The 12,123-nt window shown below is 43.6% G+C and overlaps 1 pseudogene; it reads right to left on the bottom strand.

Moving 5' to 3' along the window:
- Window positions 1–9,773: 9,773 nt before the first annotated feature.
- LOC144109319 (uncharacterized) lies at window positions 9,774–11,668 on the bottom strand (annotated as a pseudogene).
- Between the last annotated feature and the right edge of the window lie 455 nt (window positions 11,669–12,123).

The raw sequence follows: 12,123 nt of genomic DNA, 5'->3' as shown, positions 1-12,123 counted from the left end.
GGAGCCACTGAAGCCCCCCGTCCACTCACTGAATAAAAAAAAATCCTGTGCCGAGGTTCGGAATCGAAACAGAGCCTTCGGCGTTTGAGGCGGAGACGTTACCACTCTGCCCCGACAGCTCAACTAGCAATTACCAATAAAGACGCATCTAGTGAATGCACTCTTCCGATGCTGAAATTTCCGCGCTTTCGCTACGTATATCCTGGCCTAACAGAGCTATGCCATCAGCAATTTTTCTGAACTGCCTTGTACCTTGTCTCCCGTCCCTAATAAACAATTTCCGTTACGTGTTTGAAGTTGACCGGCACAGCTGGGAATGTTTCGCCGGGCGAGCGTGCGAAGACACAAGTGCTGCCTTGTACGATTACCGACCATCGTGCCATCATAGTTTTTCATCGCCCGTGGCGATCATCTGACAAGCCTTAACAGGCTCCTTCAAAGGTTAACTAGCACTTGAAGCGGCACTTGGAGTTCCTCTGCTGTTGGGCGCTTGTAAATCGAGGCGCGTCAAAAACAAAACCACGGGGCACGCAAAGCTCATAGACGCGAAGCGCCTTAACAAATCGAAACTCTCCTGGCCACCTGTGGTGCCGCCAAGCATCGGTTTTCTTTGCTTGCAACATTCAGGTTGCCTTTTGTCTGCATTCTTTGTGTGATAAAAGTGCACTATCGGTTTTAAAACAAAACTTACTTCAATATTGAACCGCGCAATCTTCCTTTGTCAGCTTCAGAGATTCGCACCCCATGTAGGAAGGAAAATTCCTCCAAGGTGGCGTCTCTTGTCCTACGACGTCACCTCGCTTGTACTTGCGAGTTTGGCCTGTGGCGGCGATACCTGTCTTTTGGTTCTTGCTTTTTTCTACCTTACAAGAGCTTTGTTATCAGTAAGAGCGGCGTTTTTGTGATCGGGAGCTGGTATTCTATCGATACAAGCCAACTTCAATTTCTCCTCAGTGTCCCTTTAAGGAGCTTCCGAAGTTCCATTGCTTTTAGTAGAAGCACGCATTGTGACACCACGACAAAGCAATGCTCAGGGATAGCCCTGAAAGGCTTTTTAGTCAGAAAAGTTGGTTACCTTTAAATGAAAGCAGGCTGCAATGATCACCAGTGTGAGGTTTCAGCATTAAAACAAAAAATGGCTGCTACTGTTTGTGATTTGTGGTAAAACTTCTTTCACTCAGGCCGATGAAATGCTGGATATATTCCATACCTTTGGCATTGAGGAAGCCTTTCCGGTGTGCGCTTCAGCTATGATTTAATAAGTTCCCCAGCAGTGGTCATATTTTGTTTCAGAAACTGCCCTGTAACAGCTGAAATTAAGAGACATATTTTGTTAAATTACTCAGCCTAAACTGTATAAATACATTCTACTAGGCGCTACAGCATTAATAGTGATAGAGGATGAATGCTTACAGTAAGGAATATTTAAGATTAACATTCAATAACAAAAAATGGTGCTGATAAACTTGTGTGATATATGGGGTTTAACATGTTAAAGTGACATGGGCTATGCAGACTTAAATAATGGGTTATCACGTCCTGAAACTACTATCAGCCCTGAGACAAGGCGAAGAGGCAGACTCTGATCAGTTTTAACTAAACTACATAGGCATTTTCAACCTGTAGCCATATAGTCCATCCAACTAAACCACCAGTGTGTGCTAAGCTAAATAAGATTAATAAAACAACTACCAAAATGACAGAACACAAGAAGATATTCTAACACTTACAAGTACGAAAGTGCAAAAAGCAAAGGAAGATATAGAGTGTTTGTGCTTTGAGAGACTAGATAACTACAAAGTTATGGCAAAATAAGTGGCCCTATAGTGCCTTTCCCAAATGCAGTCAGCAGAAAAGTCCAGACGAAGGGGAGAAAGGCACGGGAACAATTCTCTTCCATAGTGTTAACTCGCAGCATATACTGAGGTGTAGTACCGTTTTACATGTTTAGTTAGGTGCTTCACAGTAGGATTTTTTATTAATTACACAGTATTTGGCTTACCTATAATTGATCTGCCAGTTTCCAAGCCTGAACAACTGAACTTGGTTTTCTTTTAGACCCACGAAATATCTGGTGCTAGCAGATATCACTAAGTATGTGCTCGGTGACTGAGCTTGCATTTTTCCTCCAAGCTGGACAAGCAAATTCACCTGCAATGAAAGAATGTATTGGTTTAAAGGTATGCACCCGTAAACACATAAAAGAGGAACACAAAATTTTACCAAATCCACCACACTGGCTAAGTGAATGGAAGGGAAACTTAGAAGGTAGAAAAGGTACGAGCACAATAAACAAAATCACAGCCACAAGGGAGGATTACTATGATACTGCATCATAATCACACCGCCCGGAAAATAAACTCTTTAATTCTTATTCCTAACACTGCACACAAAAGTCAAGCACCGCAAATGCAGGGCTTCGCTTTTAAGTTTTCACGCGAAAGGCTTTGACTGCATGTTTTCTGGCTTCCTCTATCGCAAAACTTTTTGCTGAGACAGCTTGCACTTCCTGGTTTGTGCAGATTGACTACAAGTTCTTCAGTTTGTTTTGTTTGACCCCAAAACCACATTTTCTTGATTTAAAAAATTAGCTGTGCTCACACTAATTTCATTAAGTAAACAAGGAATAAAGGAACGGAACAAGCACTGGAAAAGTCAGTCCGGTTATCTGCTGAAAGGCAGCACGCGGGCATTTTAACAAAAAAAATATTGAATGGAAAAATTTTGCTACATAAATGAATACTACCTTGCAAAAAAAAAGACTCCCAAGGAAGCAAAGAAAAACACTGCAGACCTCGCCAATTTGTTTATACAAAAATGCAAGAAAACGCACAGCCACTAATAAGCTGGTCAGGTTAAAACTTTTGTTCTTCCTGCAAATGAAGCTTGCGCAAATTTAGCAATAAATAAAACTCTTGCTCCATAACTTATTATAATGTTAGGAAGCTCTTCTTTTAAACAACCCTCCGTGCATGCAACTACACCTGCATTTAATAAGATATGTTGCTGGCTAGTTTTCCCAAGGGGTCAAAGAGGTTGATTAGAGCAAAATATTTTTGCACAAAATAAAGAAAAAACAGGTTTTACTATCATTATACACATCTGGTTCTTTGATAGCTTTTAAGTATCTGGTATGAATCCTCTGTGCACATTTAAACCTCTCATACTTGCTGTCCTTTGAGATGGAGGGAAGCGAACTATAGTAGCAAACATTTAAAGTAACCATGTCTCCTGTACACCCTTGTCTGGCCTTGTTATGTACAGTCTTGTGTGTATCATCGCCAGATGCTTAAAATTGTAGCGGAAGCTAAATGGGTCACCTGTTCAACTGAGGAACTGAACGGATTCCTGATAAGAGTAGTATCTGATAAGTGCATGGCTTGGGAGCGCATCGTACAGCTTATCCAGCCTTCCTCAGTGGTGCTTTAGAAGGACTTTTTGTGGGGCTAGTTGGTGCATTGCTTTGAAGAACCACGTTCCGTAATACGGCCCCAGGTGGTCTAAATTAATCCTAAGCCCTCCAATATGGCGTCCCTCAATGCCCATGTGTCTCTTCGGGACACTTGGACCCACAGAATTTAATATTTCTGATCATATAAGTAACGAACACCCTGCCCTTGCTAACGAAAAAAGGAGACGATAAACGAGGATAGAGCTCGGGGTTAGAGAGCAGGAGACCAGAAATTCGAAGCTCATATCATTTCAATGCCCAAAGAACCAAGATAAAAGCAGGCCGATTTTCAAAGCAAAGGCTCATAAAGGTGACCAGCCTGCTTTCCTTCAGCGCGCCAACACTTGAATAATCAAGAAGCATCGGCGATTCCCGGATCTTTCATGTAGCATTTGAATCGCTATATTTATATTTGCTAATGCATGCACACAAAGAAACAATCTCATTCATCCTTGCTCCAAGATTTAGCCATGATAGCACGTCCGATTTCAACACGCAAGTTGCAGCGTAGCCCGGTAATGAAGGCGTACTCACATGTTTCGTTTCCAGCGGCTCGCATCTGCCGAGGTGCTTGATTTGCAGTCAGTGTCAAAAGCTGCCTTGCTAATCAGCAGACTTATTGGCCGAGAAAAAGTGAGGCGCACGCATTACAGCCACAACAGCCGCTACAGCACCGGCTCGGCTTTCAAACGGCGCCAACCGACATAGATGTCCATGGCGATCCGAAGTGTGCTTGATACGGTGGCTGAAACAAAATCTACAGCGCACCAATTTTTCAGGTTCTTTTTTTAGGACAGTGGGAAGGGCAATGAAAACTTGCTAAAGGGCCACAGAAAGGGGTGTTTGAGCTTGGCTTTAAAATGCCTGCACTATGTAGAGTACAGGCCACCAAAGAGTCCATGCCACGTACGAGACCTCAAAAGCGAGAGGGAAATTTACAATAAATATTTTAAAATTCCCGCTTTCGCACCTCGCCGCGACGCGCGGTTCCGGGAAAACCTGGCAGACGACGTCACGTCTTGCGAATGACGTCTGCAGCCGGGGGTTATCATTGGTTTACAGCGCCAAATTCTTTCAGACGTCACGTGCTACCGCGGCCGTGGCCACTCCGCGCGCGCCGCAGCCGGCGGAGGTAGGGGAGGGGCCGAGTGAGTGGGGCCGGCGGAGGAGCGCCGCCGTTTTAGCGTGCGAGAGGAGAGGGAAAGGCGCGAAGAATTGGAAGTTCAAATTTTGTCTGCGTATAACTCAGCTTCCACAAAACGCATTAAAGTAATTCTTGCTGGGGGATAATTATGAACCATCGTCTTTTAACATCCCAGACATATCGCACCTTTATTCAGACCCCCTTTCTGGGTGCCTTTAAAATACGATATTTCAGCGTCACGCGACGTTCTGTTGAAAGAAAAATCTCGCACGCATGTGCATAAACATTGTTGGCCAGAAAAGTACAGAGGACGGCCGCTGGATATTACATTAGGAACTGGCCAGTGAGTCAAAGAGTTAATTCAGACAACGTACGGTGCAGTTGCCTAGGGCGCAGACCAAAGGGCAAATGAATGCTGGACAGAGTCGGCGCCCTTCTTGCTCCCGTTCGAGAGCACAAGACATTCAGCGCATAAAATAAACACTAAACGAGATGGAAATAAAAGTGGTTGCTTAACATTGAAACTGGTGTTATTTTATATTGAACATTTATGTACAACAGTTGGACAAATACTGTGAGAAACAACGGAGTAAAAACGAAAAGAGTGGTCATGCCTGCCGTAACAACAGATACATAGTGATGCTATTTTGAAAGCTTTTAATGATTGACTTTCCTGAATAATGCTTACAGCAGGATGGTGATCATTTAAAAAACTGGAAATTCTGTAGCTAAGGTTCTGGGTGCCGTAGTTTGCACGTATTTTTTCCTTATTATAACATATGTGCCAGGTGTTGTAGGTGTGTGTTTTCGTTATGTACTGATGACAAAAAGCGGTAGGATTGGAATGCATTTGTACGTAAGTAGCTAACTTTCTTTTGTTAATAACATTCCACAGTGTAAGCAGTTGGTGTTTTCTAAACAATGGGGCCGTGTGGCTAAGGTATGGTGCATTACCTATTAGGTTCAAAAATTTCTTTTGAAATAAGCATATGTTTTCTATGCTTGTTTTAGGTGCTGTGCCCCAGGCAAGAAGACAATAGTGGAAACGCGAATGTACCAGTGTGTCGTGTAGTTTCTTTACCCAGATAGGCAAAGGGTCCTTTATTTTATACATGATACCAATGGACCTAGAGATATTAATGTGAACTTTTTCAATGTGAGGTGACCAGTCTAGATGTTCGTGAAATAGGACACCAAGAAATTTATGTGATATTACACGTTAGATAGATTCATCGCGAAATTGGATAAGTATTTCTTGTTTTATACATTTGTTACGAGCGCGGAATATAATGTACTTAGTTTTTTTAGTGTTTAACTCCAGTTCATTACCGGGGAGCCACGTCGACAAATTTTCCAGCCGTACATTGGTTTCTACTTGGGGGACTTCTAGATCTTGCCCGCAGATTAATACATTGGTATTATCAGCGTACAGTATTAATTCTGGTGTAGACGGCACGTTGATGATATCATTTATAAAAAGCAGAAACAACAGCGGCCCAAGAGTTGATCCTTGTGGAATTCTATAATGTATTTGACCTAAGCTGGACATTGCATTCGTAATATTCGTGTACTGGGGACGATTTAAGAGGTAATTCTTTATAATGTGAGAGCCGTTCCTCTAATGCCATAATTATATAACTTGTACAGTAAAATAGGGTGCCTAATGGTGTCGAATGCCTTTTTAAAGTCTAGAAAAACGCCTATTTTATATATTTTCTGCTCAAAATTGTCTATTACCTTGTCCTTAATTTTTATTAGCGCCATTTCAGTAGATTTCACTTTCTGGAATGAATATTGCTGCTTGGCGATGATATCGTTCCGCTTGCAGAAGTTTAGTAGTCTGATGTTTGTAACTTGTTCAACTACTTTCGAGAGGATTGGTAGGACCGAAATTGGCCTATAATTATTTATACATTTCTGTCACCTCCCTTGTGTATGACGGAAACTAGCAATTTTTAATTTATCTGTATCTGTTTTAATTTATCTGTGGGGTGTACACGTCTGGTGTACGCCCCACGTACACTGCAAGCCGCACGTTCATTCTCTGCAGGTCCGTCAGTTGCACATGAGCTGCCGTCAGTTTATAGACGACCTCTAGGTGTTTCTTCCTCTCCGTCTCGAAGAGCAGCTGATAGTGACTGAATTCAATATTGTAGTCTCCAGCCTGGAAATATAGCTAAAGAAATAAGTCGCAAATACAAATTTTAATCCCATTACCTTAAAAGTGCAATGACCCCAAACCTTATTCTTGAGTTACTTGCTTGGTATGATGTGCTGCATATGCTGCACATTAGAAAACATGGACAGCCGCGTGGATTGCGCCAACAAGATGTAGTTTCGGTTTTCGTTTTCAACAGCAGAACGGCGGCTGTGACGTAACATACGCGTTGAGGTCCAGGCATAGAAAAACTGCAGTATGGTCGTTACCGTCGTCTATTAATTCACATAAACTTTTACGCAAGCCTTCTCAAGGGTTGGAATCCAAAAAATGAAAAAGCAGCGATTATATCGTAGTTTTTGCATGACTCACGTGACCTCAAATCGTCTGTTTGTTCGGATGTTGAAATGAAACCGAAACAGCATGAGAGAAAAAAACCTAACAGATTATTGAGCTGGCGCAAGTGAGTGCCATGTCATGGCTCATGTATACTGGTGTCTTGCGCACCACTTCGAATAAAAAAAACATTCAACTAAAAAATTGTCTTCTCTACTTCAAATGACGTATTATTAATGGCAGTGTGTTACTTCATGCATACCTGGCCATATCTGTGCTTGAGGAGATCGTTCCCCACACATTTGACGACGTGAGGAATGTCGCACATAAATTGAAGGTACTTCCCCTCAGGTAGACAAGGATGTTAAATCTTGTGACAAGGGGATGCAATGTTTTCACTGATTCCCATGGGCTGCCACATTGAACGATTATTTCCTGCCCCACATCGCTGACCACCGATATGACAGTCGCTCCATACTTGTGCAGTTGGATAACTGCCTCCAACACAAGTTGCGGCAATATGTTTCCAGGTGCAGCTCCTTTCGTGGCAAAGGTCGATCGCTATAGATTGCTCCCATAACATAACAAGAGCATGGTCCGCCAGCTCTGTGCTTCCTTCTAAAATGTCACCGTAATCGGCAAAGCCGTCTATCTTATATGTCGGCTTGCTGAAGTTGTACGCCTGGCGCAGTTTTATTTCATCTAAGATCAGAGTGCCAGATCCCTGGCCACCCATTCTCGAAACTAATTGCCTTTCTATTGGTTCTAAACAAATGGAGTTGAACACAAACATGCAAGGTATGGCTTTAAGGGCTTGAGTTAGAAGACTCATAGAGGGCAGAGGCATCACTTTCAGGTCTAAAATAAGCCTGTATAAGGTTGTTGGCTGGCTATCCTCAGCATTATACAGTTTAACAACCACTCAGCATTGTAGCGAATGCCACATGCTGACTGATTTTTAGCTGCTTTAATGCTGTCATGAACGCTGGTCGCTGCAAAGGTGGGAGGTGAACCAGTGTTGTTTCAATTCCTTGATCTGTAATCTTTGAGAGCGCTGCTTTCAGTGCCACGACCTCGCTCTGTTTTTTCTCCCGCGCGGCAGTTGCTCGACAAGCTTTCCTCTTCAAGTTCTGCAGCTTCTGGCCCTTCTTATAGGTGCTGCCGTTTTCTTCCTCGCGCGCACCTGCCTTCGCAAACGCAAGCAACGCGCAGATTAGCTGCTTCGAAAAATAAGTGTTTGTGATGAACAGCTTCCGACTTCGTTGGCTGTTCAACAGCTTCCGACTTCGTCGGCTGTTCATCAAGCTTTGTATTTACCCCTGCACAGATATTTCAGCCATCTGTTTCCATCAGAACCTTTTCAAGGTCAATGACCGAAGCTAAAGTTTTGAACAGCTGCTTGTGCTGCTTGTTGTAGCCGTTCGCGAAGCAGCTACCATCTTCTTCGACGACAACAGCGGGCACTAGCGCCCAGTGCCCACTGGGAATTCAGACCTCTCGCCCGTTCACAACGTGCTTGTGCTCCTTGATAATATCTTCATGCTCAAAATGACGCTCACATATCTTAGACGTGTGAGAGAGCCTCCTGTCTTTGCGATGCAATATCTGCTCTCACCTTTTAAATTCGCTTTCATCGCGAGGCCGTTTGAAAAAAATGATGCCCGGTGGCATCGTTTCTATTGCCACTTGTGCAGCCGGGCGCAAAGCAGGATGACATGTTTACCTCACGCTTGATGTCACCAAGTGCACATATTTGACCACAAACACGTTTTCACAACACTATAACAGCACCATCACATTAAAAACAAGCTCGAAAATCTGACTAGCCTGCCGTAACTACAGCGAGCGAAACTCCTGCGGCAGCAGACAATGTAGGAAAGCTCGACTGCAACGCCACTAGTTCCCGCGACCGCCACTTTAGCCACCTCCCGAGAGGAGCTGCGAAACTGAAACTCTTTAAGAACGTTGGTTGAGGGCTCGTGCATGCGGAGCCATGCCGTTTTCTTTATGAAACTGTATACAGGCGTAATTAGAAGCTAGCGCATAATCATGCCAAATGAGTTGCAGTGGGAAGCAGTATCTTGTATCGCACAAACTATTTAATCGCGGTGATTCTTGACAGTGTTGTAGGCGTTACCGAAAAAAGGTAACTAAATACTTTACTCGTTACACTAATAAAAAAGAACGCGTTACCGCCCTACGTTGCCTAAAAACAAAGGTAACGCGTTACCGTTACCGAAAAAAAGTATCACAAGTTATTTTGCCGTTACTCCACGGTGATAAATTTTAATCAAGGCGTCTTCGCTTCAGGAACTCAAGGCAATTATTTTATAAAGCTCATATTTCACATTATTCTAAGTTCACAAAGAAAACATAGCTGAACTGACAAATTTACAGTAATTCTGTTGCTGTTCTGCTAACAAAATATTCGCGCAAATTGTGTAGCAATAAAGGAATGCTTCAGTGGCATAGTTCCGGAAAAAATATATTTGAGAACATAAATAATTTTTTCACTTCAAACTGTATAATTATCGCAAAAATGCGAGTGTTGATGTTAAGGTGTTCCAGGTCAGCCTCGCTCGCTCAGGAACTCAATAACCAGAAATGTAGCCGCAGTGGCAAATAGAAAGAAGAAAAATTTATTTTGAAAACAATGTTGATGAACAGCGGCAACTTTCTAATAACTACGACTTGCTGTTGAAATTAAGCAACAGCTGTATTTCAAAGCTGTCATCGGACAGCTTGCCTAGCTTCTTAGTGCATACGTCTGCACCTGCGCTAAATAGGCACTCGACGGGTGCACTGGATGCACTCCTGTATTCACTTTCAAGAAGAGCTGGTGAACGAGTAGAAAGTTTTCCTTGAGCCCACTCAGCGCTAAGTTACGCGGCACCAAAAGGTACCGAGATGGTTATTCATCTTCACTTGACGACGATGTCAAGTAGTTCCCAAAGAAGTTATCCTCTGTTGTGCTGGAGCTGTGGCTGGTCGCTGTCTGGGTGCCCGCAAGCCGAGAAAATCTCGACAGCTCGCTTTTGACGGTCTCGAGGACAGCACTTCGCTTCGCTTCATCGTCAATCCACGACAACTTGAACCTCGGTAGCAAGGTAGCCGCAACCAGCAGATACTTCTGATTCATAACAGTGTTGAATCTGCGTCAGCAAAAACTCGCATCAGCAAAGTTGCTTTTATCAACAAGGTGACTGGGAAGTTGTCGAATAGCTATAAACATTTGTAAATGATACCCGCTGTATCTTGCGACATCGTACACTACCTTCAGCAGATGAAGTTAAATTAAGTGATAATCCTCGACCGCACGAAATACGTTTGCTACAAACAGAAAAGCAATAAGGGGAAATGTGAAAATATAAAACATTTGAATATGCGAATCATGTTTGCATGAAGTTCTCAACATGAGCGCGCAGCTCTTCTCACCGGCTTCAACATTTAGATATTGTCACCAACAAATCTAGTGCGACTCGAAAAGGGGCTTCTAATCGCACGGCTAAGCAGACTAGCAGCATGCACCGGAGCGAAAGCGCCGTCTCCCTCGCTCCGTCACGAGCCAAGTCATGCCGCTCGGCCGCATGGCGGCGCCCGCAAAATGTGAGCAGTGTGGCAATATATAAGAAGTCCATTTTTTCATAATAAGCCTATGGCGTGTGTTGAAAAACTTTCCTCTTGCGGATGCCATCCAAAACACACTGAGCTAGAGGCCCGCAGAAGTGCAGTCCAGAGATTTTTTCGTGCTCAATCTTTTTGATGACAACATCGAGCGCCGGAAGTAGGTAACCGCTGTAGTTGTTACCTTGCAGGACGTCCAAGGCACAGCACACGGGCTTCATGACGTGCAGTGTAAAAACCGGATGTTGAACTATAAGCCGCGAGAATTATACCTAGAAGCTACATACCTTGCAGTATTCCGCTATGAACTTGGGCTCGTGAGGTTTCTGCAACCTGATAATTCCTAGCTTGGAGAAAATAAATTCCAAGTCCTGCCTTCTTTCTAGCAAGGAATTGATAGCGTCCACAGCCCTAAATGTTGAACTCCATCTTGTAACAGCCGGGTGTGGCAAATAGATCCCGCAATGGGTCTTAATCAGATCAGCTGCTTGCGACGACTGTCCTTGCTTATTCCAGAGTTTCTGGCACTTACTGAACACACTCTGTTTTATCCTAGCGTAATCCGCGTCAACAGAATCCGCCCTCGCTGCGTCAACACTTGCAATTAGGTTCATGGTGTGCGCAGAACACCGATGATGTGGTGGAAGCCGGTGTTTGCTTTTCTCCACGCTGTCGATGAGCGGACATAAATTTACGGGCTCGCAGTTCTGCTCGCCTTCATCGTCTCCTTCATCTTGACCGTAGAGCCTGTGCAGCGTGAAGACTATGTTTAGCGATGTTTACCAGAACTCAGTAATTCACAGAGGGGGAAAAATGCTTTAACTTACCTAAAAGCTTTCAAGAAGTTCGATCCACTGTCCGCTATCACCTTGGTGACCTTTCCGTGAAGCTCTAATTCACTGAACACCTGTTCAGGTGTAGTTTCCAGGCTTTCATAGCCTACGCTCCCTTTCATTCGGAGACAAGCTAAGGCGGCAACCTTTCGGTCTGAAGTCTGCGCATCTAGCCATATAGCTTTCACTCCGAGGTAACACCTGGAAGCCATATTTTAATGAGACATTTTATGTTTTAGTGAAACAGAAAAGGTCGCAAAAATGCATGATTTAGAAGGTGGGCTTGGTTTGGGCTAACGCGGGGGCACCTGATGCACCAAATATACATTTCTTCATCATGGAAGTGATACTGAGCGCGAAGGGTTAGAAACGGACACGATACAGGCCTTCCTTCTGTTTATATTTAAACCTTAGCGCTGAATATTATTTACACGATGAGATAAACACCAACCAACCAGCACAACTCTTTATTCTACGCACTTGTTTCTAAACAATTATCAAGAGCTAAAAGATTCACCTGTGAAAGTGAGTCCAACAGTCCGCGGTGACAGAATCACGAAGGATAGTTTGAAATTTT

Source organism: Amblyomma americanum, chromosome 1 (genome assembly GCF_052857255.1).
Source record: "Amblyomma americanum isolate KBUSLIRL-KWMA chromosome 1, ASM5285725v1, whole genome shotgun sequence".
Taxonomy (NCBI): domain Eukaryota; kingdom Metazoa; phylum Arthropoda; class Arachnida; order Ixodida; family Ixodidae; genus Amblyomma; species Amblyomma americanum.
Note: the sequence above shows the minus strand (reverse complement) of the source record. Positions and strands in the feature narration are given on the sequence as shown.